Source organism: Condylostylus longicornis, unplaced genomic scaffold (genome assembly GCF_029603195.1).
Source record: "Condylostylus longicornis isolate FDR11 unplaced genomic scaffold, ASM2960319v2 ptg000135l, whole genome shotgun sequence".
Taxonomy (NCBI): Eukaryota; Metazoa; Arthropoda; class Insecta; order Diptera; family Dolichopodidae; genus Condylostylus; species Condylostylus longicornis.
In genome coordinates this window covers 10841313-10855394 of record NW_026578103.1, presented here as the reverse complement: position 1 = coordinate 10855394, position 14082 = coordinate 10841313, and the positions used below count along the sequence as shown (strand labels likewise).

At 25.7% G+C, this 14082-nt stretch overlaps 1 protein-coding gene across 2 annotated transcripts in view; it reads left to right on the top strand.

Moving 5' to 3' along the window:
* The window catches only part of LOC129615323 (protein bowel), an 80732-nt gene that overhangs the window by 10262 nt on the left and 56388 nt on the right, over window positions 1–14082 (top strand). Inside the window, exon 1 of one of the 2 annotated variants that reach the window (XM_055530465.1) lies at window positions 454–521. The exons of the other annotated variant lie outside the window; for it this stretch is intronic. The gene's annotated coding sequence lies outside the window, so the exon portion shown is untranslated. Of the gene's footprint in view, window positions 1–453; window positions 522–14082 lie in introns of those variants that run through there. 2 annotated transcript variants of the gene reach the window in all.

Sequence of the window (14082 nt, the reverse complement as noted above, 5' to 3'; positions counted from 1 at the left end):
AAAATTCGACACGACGTGATCGTTTCAAAGAAAACATTGGAGTTATTAATGTTTTTGGGAATGTTACCCGTATATGTACATATATACATGATGTGAAGTATTATCGATCTTCTTCAAATATTTAAGGATTAAAATATAGAGTGTTAATCACTGAACTTGAAAAAAAATAGAATGGAGTGAATTTTATTTGTCACATTTAAGAAAAAGGAGCCAAATTCGAATTTTTAATTCATGCTTAAGAAATATTTCAATTAACTCTTTTCTGAGAGAGTAAGTTTTGAGTAAGCTATTCAAATAAACTTATTTTGTAGTTTTAAAAATTTTTTAGTTGAAAAAATTTTGTATGTGTACTTAAATTTTGGACTTGACTCTAAATTAAGAAACAATTTGATCTACGAAACTTTCATGGTAACAACTGATCGTGGTCGGAAGAAGTCAGAAGAAACCAGTTTAATAAAATTTTGATAACTTCTCAATTGGGAACGAGAAATATAAGTACAAATCAAATTTTGAGAAATTAGGTAGGTGCTCGTTAAACAATAAAAAATTTGAATCTTTAAAGCATTGCCAAGATTGGCTTAAATTTCGAATTCAAATGTTTAAATAAAGTTTTCATTTAAAAAAAAAGTTGAAGGTTTTTGCAGCTAAATTCATAACTTCACAATTGATTAATTTATTTTGAGAAAATTTCGCCAGAGTTTTACGTTTGGTTGTAAAGAACTGGAATTTGAAATCAAATAAAGAACTACCACACCCGAATTCAAGCCGGTCTTGTTTTTATAAGCTTAAAATTTTTCTTAAATAAATTTTGTGATTCAAATATTTTTGTTTTAGATTTTTTTGAGTGTGTAAGTATACAACAAACTACTTAAATTACGAAATATTTCTGCTCGCAAACTATGCTTCTGAGCTATGTATCGTGTATAATATTTGTATGAGAAACGATCAAAAATTTTGAGTATTAAATTAAACTCTAAATTTTTATTAAATTAATAAAAAAAATTTGAATTCATTACTTCAGTCTATTTTTTATTCCACCTTAAATGAAATAGGAATTCATAGAGCGGGTAAGGCTTAAATAAAACAAGAAGATAATGTTCACATATATACAGAATTGAAACAGCGTATCTCCTATAACAATACTTTGTAAAAAACGCTCTAATTTCTTTCCTAAGGGAAGTAAAAGTCACGTTACATAAAAATAATTTTAAAAAATTTACTTGTTTGCAACCACTCTATTTTTTCTTTTTATACTTTTTCTTGTTTTACATAAGAATAAGAAAGAGCTAGAAAATCTTAGTATAAGGTTTTGTATATGAATGCATACATAAATGCATTGTACCTACTGCACTAAGTATTTTTGTTGTTTTGAAATGAATTTATACTTTCAAATGAAAACAATTCCAGAAGAATAATATACACACATTAAAAAAGTAGGAAAAAATCTCAAATTCTGATATATTTTAGATAATAATAGAAGAGGTAACATAGATTCTTAACAGCAGCAATAAAGAGCAACAGAACATTCCAATGAAAATACAAAAAGAAACAATAGCAAAAATGATTGTATGCATACCCAAAAGAATAAACAGAATCGGAATAAGATACCAAAATAATGAATAGATAGCTACATTAAAATAAAAGCAATTGTTAGCCGCCCAGCCAGTATCACACACACACACTCAGCATCTTAAAGAATTCGTAATGTTCTTGTTTCTGTTTTCTACATTTTTCTTAATTTTTTTATTACTTTGTTTTCTTCTTCTTTTCACCATAATTTACCGAATTCATTATTATTTTTTGTCCATCGTTGTTTTTCTAATAATATGTATGCATGTGCCTTTAAAGATTTAAAGAAAAGATAAAATAAGGACAAAAAATTTTTTGGAATTTAAAGAAAGTTAAAAAGAGAAATAAGATATTTCGTGAAATAATGCAATATTTCAGTTCGATGTTCCTTTAATGTTTGGGTTTCGGGTTTTTTTTTTAAGATTTTCTGTTATAATTATATATAGAGAAAATAAGAAAAATCTGGAATGAGGTTCAATGCAAATATATATATATATAGAAGAGATACACACGTATTCATTGTATTTTTTGATCATTTTGACCATAACAGATCATGCTAATATACCGGAAAATAAATAAAAAGCAATTACTTATATAACCACAACTATATAGCTAACTATATTTATACATTTTTACATAATTTTTAATTAAAGTATCTATATTTATACAAAAATGAAAATGATCTACCACGTTGAATTTCTCCATTAATTGAACATTGTAAGATACAAAAAAGAATAAATAAAGTTGGGTCAAACCAATGGTTTGTATTGTAGCACTTTTCTCTTCAAATTCTGCTTTTAAATACAGTCTATATGTACCTACCACACTATTAAAATTATTCTCATTCATATATAAAACTATTTCTAGGATTGCCTATATTTAGGATGACGCATATATGCAGTGTTTGAAATAAAGCAAAAATTAATATAAAAAGGGGTTAACATAATGCTCGATTTTAAGGGTTAATTTTGTGAGTTAAGAAAAATAATTATATTTTTTAATTTCATGGAATTTACCGTTAGCTTTTTGCGTTTATAAAAATTTGAAAAAGCTTGCGGTTTCGGAAATATAAGGTTTTTCTAAAGTTTAACTATAATATACCGCGCTAGGGGAAGTAAGCCACTGCCTTTCTGCGTTTGAAAAATTTGAAAAATGCTTATGGTTTCATTGCAACAAATATTATAACAATAATATAAAAAAGGCCATTTTTATGGTTTTTGGGGGGTATAATTTCTAGAGGGGGGAGATAGATAAAAATTTTGTTCTACAGAAATAAGTTTCTAGTGAAGATCTATGTACATATGAAATTTCAGCTTTCTATCTTCAAGGGTGTAGAAGTTTTGTAAACAAAAAAAGTGTCCACGGGCGGACGGACGGACAGAGTGAGACTAATAAGCACTTTTTTCAAAAAATTTTTTGGAAAAGTGCTATAGTAATAATATTACATGCAAAATCGTATACGTATTTGATGTCGAACACGATTTTTAAGACTTAAATTAATTGTATAAAGCAATTAAAAAAAACTTAGCATGTCCGCCTCAAGATGTTAATTTCATCGAAGCAAAAATGTAAATTTTATAAGGAGAAGTGTGTTTGAATAACTATCACACAGGAAACATGCTCTTATATAAGTTTAACTCACTCCTTAGTTGTTACAGCTTTAATGACACTAGAATTCCAGAAACTTTAATCTTAGTATAAGACAAGTATACTCTTATCAAAAATTACCTATTTGTAATTTCCATATTTGATTTTGAATTTAGTAAGAAATTTTTTTAAAGAATATCCAAAGATTTAATTTAAGATTCAATTCGAAAAAAAATTATTAAAATTTTCTCTTTTTATATTTACTCGTAAATTAAAACGCAATCATTAAATAATCGGAACGGTTTTAAATCTAAAATTTTCTTTGTATAACTTTTAATTAAAGTATAAAATTTTTCAACTATTAACGATCAAATACGTATTACATAAAATTATCTACAACTGGCATGCGAATATTTGGGTTGATTCCCATATACCTTTATCCCCAACATACTTTTTTGCACCCAACATAACTGCAATAACATGAAATAAGCAATGAAGTATAATATACAGGGTGATTAATTAATCAGATTTTAATGAACAAAGTTTTTTTGAAAGAGTTAGGCAAGTCTTAATTTCGTATACTTTGTACTTTTATCACAAGTATTAGAAAAAATGATAAATTTCAGCAAAATTTTAGTGATAAAGAAAATAAAAAATACCTGTAATCCCGAAATTTAAGAGTTAAGAAATTAGTCACGCAATGTTTGAAAATCCTCAACGTACTCTTTCAAAAATAAATATGTGGAACCTCATATCTGTCGTTGACTGGATGATAAATGGAAGTAAAACTCCAAAATTATTTTTTTAAAATCGGATAATTGAAATTTGGCACCTAATTCAGCACAAAACTTTTATCCATTTTTGATGGCTTAAAAACGATAGTATCTGTTAAAACATTGATTAACCCTGTATAGGAAATATTGTTCATAATTTTGCAAGCACTTAGGTCAATTCAAAGTAACTTGCATTTATTTTTTATAACTAGTTATAGGTTTTATTTAAGTAAACATATAGTTTCTTCAAAGTTAAATATCTATATTTATTGAAAAAAAAAATAAAAATAAAATTTAGGTTAAAGGTGACTTGTAAATAAAAAAGTTATGTACTGTTTATAATTGCACAATAACTGTCATTCATTCACCTCCATAAAAAATTATTGACCATTTTAAGAAGTTCAATATTTCAAAAATAAATCGTTTCTATGCAATATTCGATTTTACCTACACATCGATCTTCCGTAACAGTTCGGGTTTAGTTTCTTCAAAAATAAAGCAAAAATGTTGATCTAATACTTATTGAATAAATAATTTTTGTATTCTTATTAAGTTTTATAAAAGAACGAAGAATGTTTACTTATACAATTAAACTTTAAAATGACCTTTTAGTACAGATAAATTCAATAATTTTATATTTAAATGTGGAAGGTGAAAATGTGTTCAATACTTTTGAGAATTTTATCAAAATTTAAAATGGGAATCTGAACGAACATTAACAATTTGTTTAAGCTGTTTCCTAAGTGTTCCGAGATTAGGTTGTAGATTTGACTTCCACTGAACGGATTTGAAAGTTTTTGGGTTGCATTATGAGTTTATTAACATTACGCCACCCAAAAAGTACGTTTTTTTGTTAATGTTAATGTTAGGTAATTCGTTTATTTTTTCGATTCTATAGGCTCTTTGGTCATTTTTATGAAACTATTCGTAATTGTTTGACGTTCTGTGCCGCATCTTTCTAGGCGCACTGATGAGCTGCGTTCTTTGAGAAATTTCAAAATTCCATAGGAATATATTCAATAGTTCGATAGAAATTCCCGAGTAATATTGTTTACCCTTAGATTTAAAGACAAAAAAAAATTTATTTCCACGAATTCATAAATGCCCAAGTTTATTTTTATAAAATAATTTTACTATTGCCATATTTTGAATGTAACAGTAGGAACAAATTGTCTAATTTAGAGTAAAAAATATTTCTGACAAAATTCGAATGATTTTAATATTTGTAGCAGTAGCTTTAATTTGTGACAGCTATAGTTTCTTAGCAGCTTGAATAAGATTTTCTAATCAAATTTTTGTGGGTTATAGATTTTACTAAAAGGAATTTTAATTTTATGAATATGATTTTACTTAAATTTAATTTGGAAATTTTGCTCTTCTTCCAGAATATTAATTTTAATTAAGTAGATATCAACAAAAATGATTACCTTCTGTCTACCAAATTTTCATCATATTGATACTGCATTCAGATAAAGATAAATCAATTTATTAAACGAAAAAACTATCAATTAGAAAACTTTAAATAATGATAATTTTAAGAACAAGTTTTAATTACAATATAGAAGAAAACTATTATCATTTTAAGTTGTTTGAACAAATTAATTTCTGCCGCTCTTATCAAAGAGTCTCTGATAACGAAAACAAAAAAAAATTGTCTTATCTAAAATTAAGCAGTAAAAGTATATTTACTTAATTTTTTTTTTTTTTTTTTTAACATTTAAACATAATTTCGGAATTTCTAATATTATTTCTGCGCTAATTAATTGTGTTTATGAAGAGTTCTATATAATTTATTCTATGTAAGTATATGCTCTCAATCTGTGTTTGATTCTGTTTAAGTTTATGTAGGAAATGAGTTTACAAAATTATAAACACATATTATATAACTGTATCTCTTATATTGTGAGCTTGTAAACTTTTCATTTTCTGTATAGGTGGATATATTTCTAAGAATATAAGTAGTTGTTAGATTTTCGTATCGGTTAGTTTTTGCATTCAAAATTTAATTTAGTTAATTAAATATTTGAATTAATGCTATAATCCTTTACTATGCTACGACCATTTTATGTACATTTACAAGTACTTGTTTATAATCGGCTTAATACATTGTCGGCATTATGGAAAAGTCACGAAACTGCTTATTAAAATGCATGAAAAACGCATTTGAAAATACACAGAATAATGTCAATTTGCAGATTCGTGTAAAATATACAACGTTATTTTCCAAAAATAATAATGTTAGAGTTACGTGGGATTTTATAAAGATATTTTAAAAAATTGTGAATTTTTCTGTATATATAACTCAAAAAAGCAGTTTCTCGACTCTTCCATAATAGCGACGATATTATTTAGTTAATATACTCTTATTAATAAATACTTTAAAACAAACAATATTGAAATTTTAATAAGTATTTTCAAAAGACGTTTCACTTTCGAAGATTTAATCGTGATTTTTCTAAATACAAACGCATCTTTCATTAAATACATAAGTATAGTATTTCTTCCGCAATCGTTAATTGCTTATCTATTAACAAAAACACTGGAAATATTTTTAAAATATACCAAATCGAACACGCTATGATATTGATAGCCGGCTTAAAAATAATTTTCTCTCATTATATATATAAGTTGGGAGTTTTACATGCTTAATTAAATAATCAGAAAGAAATGTGAAAGGGAGGAAGGAACCAAGGAATTTAAAAGTAATTAAGCGTCTTCTAATATGGTTTAATTGTGCAAATTTTGTAGCGCACATCTTAAAAAAACTTTTAATGTAAATTAAAAAAATGTCATAGAATGTTAATCACAAAGCAAAACTTAATTAACTTTTATTTGATTTATCGAATCATCAATTGTTATAAGTTCTCACTTGCAGCACCAGTGCAAATATTTTTAATTTATTCATGTTTGCTCCCGTTAGCATAACAATTAAAATGGATTCAAATTAAACTGTATGTTCGCTTCACTGTAAAGGAGCATTTTATTTTAATAAATTTTTCATAATAATTTTTATTAAACTCCATTTCACGAATATAGAGACTAATGCTCATCCTTATGAACAGGTTAATATCGTTTTTGTATTTTAACAAACTTTTATTTTAACATCGTTTTTATTCATAGATCTACATATTTCGAAATTCAGTTTTATCTTGATGAAATTAAGAATTCAATATTAATGAATTTATGTGTGTTTTAATTCTCAGACTCCAAAATATTTTATGACTTCAATGGTTAAAATGGTGGAAAAGCGAAAAAAAAATTTGTTTGATTCAATAGAGCTGAGTGACATGACTCTGCCATTATTCTCATTGTTTTTATTTCAACTTTTGATTTTTCTTTGTTTTATCAATAAAACTATTGTCTTTTTAAGGGATTTGAATTAATTCTTCTTTTACTTACTTACTTTGTTAAAAAACAATACAATTTTTTTTTTTAAGTGAATATCGACATTTTCTTTTTCAATATTTATTTTTCTTTCTCTATAATTTTCTTATATATTTTTGTTTTGCCCATTGTTTAAAGACTTTTTATATTTTTTGTACTTAATGATTTTTCTTTTTTTTTTTTAATATACAGTAAAACCTCATAAATTCAGCTGCTTTTAAGAAATTTTCAGAGAAAAAAATCTCTTTTAACGTTTTTGTATCCTAGTACTACGGCCAATAATCTAGGTGTTCCTGTTTCACGCTTTCTTGTTGAAATAAAGAGGAAGTTGTTATGAGCTGCTCAATTACAATATTGGCTCTCAAAATTACTCTTTTCAATTCTGTCTAATTAAGAAATGTGCAGATTGCAAGAGTTTCTTAATATACGTATAGAGTTTATTGTAAGCCAAGTTGGCCCTGCATTACTCTCGTTTTATGACTTAAATGTTTTCAATATTTAAAAATTTATTTTGATTTACAATTTTTTCTTTTTGTTGCCAGCAGAGACTACTATTGAAATCGTGATCAAAATATTGTTTATTTTTATTTGAAATTTTTATGTTTCATTCGATTTGTTTCATTTCACTTTCATTGTTTTTTTTGGTTGTTATAACTTTTAGTCTTTTCTTCGCAAAGTTTGGAGCAAAAGTTTCAAATTGTTTTATTGTTTTCTCTACTATTTTATTGAATTTTAAGAGATTTAGAAGAGGTTGAGCTAGGCTACTTTTAATTTTGTTTTTTTTTGTGTGTGTTTTCGGAAAAAAACACACACAAAAAAAAAGAAGAAGAAAAAGTGATTTCTTATTGAATATTCTTAAGGTTTTTTTCGATTAAATATTGAAATATTCATTTAGAAGTTGAATAATAAATTATTCCAAAAATGTATAGGATATACTATTATTCAATTCTATACTAGGTAAAATATAATCTATACTATATTTTAATAACTTTATATTAAAATGCTAACTATTTAAAAACCTTTAATTTGTTTTAAATTATAACGCTTCTATAGAAGCACCCAATTAAAGTCATTTAAATTTTTCTTAAAAAAGGCTATATTTCACTCAGTGCCGAATTTACCATATATGCAAAGTAAACATACGTAATGAGCGTCGGTGTTATTGTTCATTGCTTTGAATACGGGAGGAGCGTATACTTCTTGGAGCGAAACAAATCAGATTCAGGCCTGATTTCACTTCATGGACTTCAAAGTGAATTAAAGTACAAGTCTTTCACATAAAAAATTTTGAAGGTGTTTTTTTTCGGCATTATAAACGTTTGCTTATATATGAAACTGTTCTCAACATTACGATTACTATACACCCCTTGTTTGCCATCATAACACTAAACTAGAATGGATCTCTTCTTTTTGAGATCAGTGTTGTTTTTTTGTTTTTAATTTAACAAGATCTAAAAATTGAGAAATATTTGTCTATATACTTTATACATTTACCTAAGTAAACATTTATTTGCATAAAAACTCGTGAAAAAAATAAATAGAATTGAAGGTTCTCTTTAGATCTTTGAACAAATAATTTTTTTTGAATAAAATTATGGAAGGAAAGAGGATAAAAATAAACAAAAACGAAAGTAAATATAAATAAGTTTTTTTTTTGTTATGGTGCATTGAATATAGTTTTAGAAAAACATTAATGGTCTTAAACTTCAAAAATAGTATCCTTATTATACCTTATGTGTATATTGCCCTTATGAAATACTAAATTTAAGAATGAAATCTTAGTTTATTTAGGCATCATACACATGTGGTTAAAAGGTTTCTACTACTTAAATTTATTATTTTTTAGAATGTTCTTTTTTCCAACACATTGACTGATAAAATGTTGTCGTATATATGCATATGCACATATTTATTGTCTAATAATAAAATTTAAAGAAATGTGTAAATATGTTCACATAAGATGCATATACATATGTATGTTTATACATAACTTTTTAAATAACACGCACCTTACATAAGTCTATAGCTAGAAAATTATGCCGTAGACAAGCATATTGTAATCCGAGGTTTGTTTCCTCTAATTTTGTTTCAAATCCAAATTCTATTATATTTTGTGCTATAATTTGTATTCTGTAAAAATGTGATTAACAAGTATACTCCCACTAGTTCCGAATTTTATAGACTAAGTTCTGGCAAGTTGGATAAATTTTGTGGTTTTCTAAATTTTTCAAAATTAAAGAAATCTGAGCTATTTCATAGTAGTTTAACTTGGAAAATCATATATTTCGGAGTGAATTGCATTAAATTTTTCCCTACTTTTATAATAAATTGCATGTAATGCAATTAATTGCATTAAATATTAAATTTAAGTAGGAAAAATTTATAATTTTAATAATATTTTATCAAAAAAAACGAGAAAAAATAGAATTGACTATATCAATTCTGTGATACCCGTACGAATTCGTTATCCTACGTGCGAGTAAATACGCCATAACTGACTATGGGACAGACTGACTTTAAGTTGCCGTATTACCATTTTAATTTATGCAACATTTCAATATTGCGTTTTCGATATTTTCTAAAATATAGCCAACCTAATATTGAAGTTTCATGACAGCTAGCACAAGGTGTCAAGAAATTTCAACAACTTTTATCATAACATAACAGCCCTAATAATACATTTATTGTCACGAAATTTACTATATTATACCTCCAATAATTTCTGAAATAATGCCAAATAACTTTTTGAGTTGTATGACAGCTACCAGAAGGAGCCAAGCAATTTCAATGACTTTTACCAAGCACAATGACATTAATAATATATTCGCTTGTGCGAAATTTCAATACTATAGCTTCTATAGTTTGCATGGCAGGTGTCCGAACCAGTACTACGATCATAGCCAATTTAAATAGGGTTCCAAAATTTACTTTAATAAATCATTTGTGAACTTTGTTCAATTAGTTTTTGAGTTATCGTTGGGACGGACGGACAGAAAAAGATAAATAGGCCCAGACTTCGACGCTGATTAAAAGCATATACTTACTTGAATCTATATCTCACAAATTTAGTAATACATTCGAGCGAGTATAATAAACTTTCGTACGAGTATACTTAATAAACGCCATTTCTCGCTAAATCATTGTTTGCAAAAGAAAAAACTAAGTTTCACCAACAATAATTACAAATTAATTTTCGTCACTTAAATTTTAAGTGTAAAAGTATATAATTATATTACACAATGTGTATAGTTATTTTAATTTTTCAATATTTTTATTCATGACAACCAATTATAAAACAATTTTCAAATCACAATTGTCATCATTTTTATTTACAAAAATATCGTCATTATCATTAAAGATACCACACTCGATGCCGATTTACAAAATTTTCACATATACATAACTATATACGTTTATGGTAATGTCCATACATTACTTATGGGAGGATACAAAAACTGCAAAGTCAGATATCTTCAAGCTAAAAAATCAATTCATTATAGAAATAAATAATCATTTGCAAATACAAATGTGTGTTTATTTGTCCATATAGTTGTGTATACATTTTGGTTTTGTTAAAATATACAATGAATGTATACTTGTATTGTTATTAATTATGATATCAAATAAACAAAAATTTATAATCATAATAAAAAGGAGAAAAAAGTTGAAATTTTTCAAACATTGTACGTGATAATTTGGGTCTCTAACAGCAAAAAAAAAAGTAAAAATAATTTTTGCTCTCAACATAAAAGAACTTTCCGGTAAGAGAAAGAAACACATCCTTAATTAATATTTTTTTGTTATTTTAACAAAATATATACTTTTGCCAAGTAATTTTTTGCTTATATGTATTTATTTAGAATCTAGAAACGATTGCAGAATTTAAAATTGTATATAATTAAACCTTAAATCATTGATGTTAAACACAACCGTAGGGTACCTAGGACTCAAAAATGGGACGCTAAAATAAAATTAATTTGAGTATTTATTGAAATAATTTGCCTATTAATTTTTAAATTTAAAAAACAAAATGAAAGTCATTAAAAATTTTTGATTCTTTGATGTTTTATTGCAAAGTTATAGGTAATGTCATAAGAAAAGATTTAAAATTGATAAATGACATGACAAAAACTATTGAGTGCTTAGTACAGCATGTTATCTGAGCACTTAATGGGTAAGTTATTAGTTTTCCGGTACAATACTCGAAAAATCTCGCAAAGAGTGCATACCTCACCTTCTTTTAAATCTTACAAACGCTGTCATCATTTTTTTTCGTGTATTTTGTGCCTTCGGTTCCTTGTATTTTCAAAATGCAATTAGTAGTTATTTCAAATTATCTTCGTTATTTAAAATTATCTCAATTATAAAAACTGTGTATCTCCTACATAGCCTTTCAAAACATTTTAAGTAAAGTAAACGAATAATAAATTTACTTAGTTAACGTAAAGGAAACAGTTAAAAACCTGTTTAATATTATTTCCTTGAAGAACAGATTTTACAAGCACGTATACCCTACTTTTTGTAACTACCAAGTTTCGGTCATAACATTTTATATTATTAAAGCTCAATTTTGACGAGAAACTTCAGTCGACTTTCAAGCCAACCAAAATGTTTCACATCACTGAGATATGAATCATCATAAAAATAATGTCCCATATATTTGTTTGTATGTATATAAGTATACAAGAAAGTACGAAAATAAATTCAAATATTTTTGTTTTTAAAAAATTTTCAGATTTTAAGCGTTATTTTTCAATTCGCATCTCGGCCTACAGATGACGATGATCTTGCAATTTTCTTTATTTATTTTTCTTTCTTCATATTCTGTTAGCTTATTTCATTTTCTTATATATGTACATTCTTATATATTATATTCGTTGCACAAATTTTATAAAGGGACGACACTGATCGTACACCGCAATCATGGTATTACTTTAGTTAGAACGTAAATTAAGAAAAAAGAGCAAAGATGTTCTTATAAATAAATTAAGGAAAACCAAGAAAAACAGATGAGAAGATTGGAAAAACAACAAAAACTACATGTCATACCAAGTATATTGAATGAAATTGAAAATTGTGGTCAAACGAGATTACGATCTTTTTGCATAACACAAAAATATACTCTTGCAAAATCCTCTTGAGAAATAAAAAAATAAGGAGAAAGAAATAAAAATGAATAAATCTGAAATCTGTTTGTTTATCCTAAAAAACTAAATTCACTCACAGCTTAACTATCGCAAAATTCCCTTAGGAATTATTTTGTTATGTTAGTGTTAAGTAATGCTTTAAAATACTAAAATATAATAGAAATTTAATGCAACAATGCAAGATCACAGGTTGAAAATAATTTCGAAAATAAAGTGAAAATAAAGTGAAAATCAGCTTTTTACGGTAATACCTATAATGCTTACCTATAGAGTAAATCAGAGGAGCACTCCATGATACTTTTATTTATACAACATTATAAATATAGCACTGAAGCAGCATTAATACGAAAAAATGTAACAGGATAAATATTTTAGAAGAAAAGTTTGGAATCGGAATTTCTGCTTCGATTTTAATCGCAAATTATTTGAGATTTGCAACCCCACTACACTATATTGCGTATATGTGAACAAATATTATACTCATAACTTTAAAATGTACAAATCATTTATGAAATAATTATTTTATAATTTATTATTTTATTGACGTGTGGGTACTAAAAATTCTAATTTCAAACATTATTGTGGTGCATACATTATGTAATTACTGTTTAATAAATTTTTATGTCCAGAAAATCTCTGTTTCCATAGTAATTAATTTATTTTTTCATTTTGTATTTCACGCAGAAACTTAATGCAAATTCACACTTTCAATTTTATATTTTATTAATTTTTGCTAGGAATATTCGAAGAAATCCCCTTATTCTTTGTAACTCTCATTTTAATAATCTTTTATGTTTAATTTTTTTTTACAAATAATTCTCAATAAGTATAACCTTTTCAATAATTGCTCATAATAGAAAATTAAATATTTACATAAAAAGTATGCAAATATTTTTCTAAAAGACAATCAACGAAAAGTAAATTGACAACATTAACAAATAACACAACAAAAATAATTTTTGAATAAGTATGTGTGTATGCGAATAATACAAAATGGTATATGACTTTCATTATTAAAAAAAGAAAAGCACTTTTTTATCTGAATACAAAAATAATTACTATTCTTTTATTATCACTCACTTCGATATCATATTTAATTGTCATTCAAGTAATAATTTTTATTATAAGTATATGAAATTATGTTTTTATTTTTCAACTTGAATTTGAATTAACAAACACACATTTTATAAGAATGTGTGTACATTATACAAATAACAATTACTTCTGAAATACGCGATTAAATGTCAAGGATACTAAATGAGGGCTAAAAACGAGGTAAATAAATTATAAAATGTTTTTGGTTTTTTTTTTTTTAATATAAAAAATATGGAAAATATTTGTCAATACCTAGTAATTTAAATAATGATAAAAATAATTTTAAACCAAAAAATCTTGAATTCCATTTTGAATACTGAATCTACGAAACTAATTGCAGAAGCAAAGCAGGAAATTTGAAAGTGATTATAATAAGGCCAAATTTATATTATAGGCAAAGCCGATTTTAATTGCGTTTGAGTTTGTAGATTGCGTAAATAAATAAGTATTACTATTATAACTGAACTTACTAACTAAACCTTAAAAATTTGAAATCAGCTCCTATACATATATTCTGTTAACGTCGT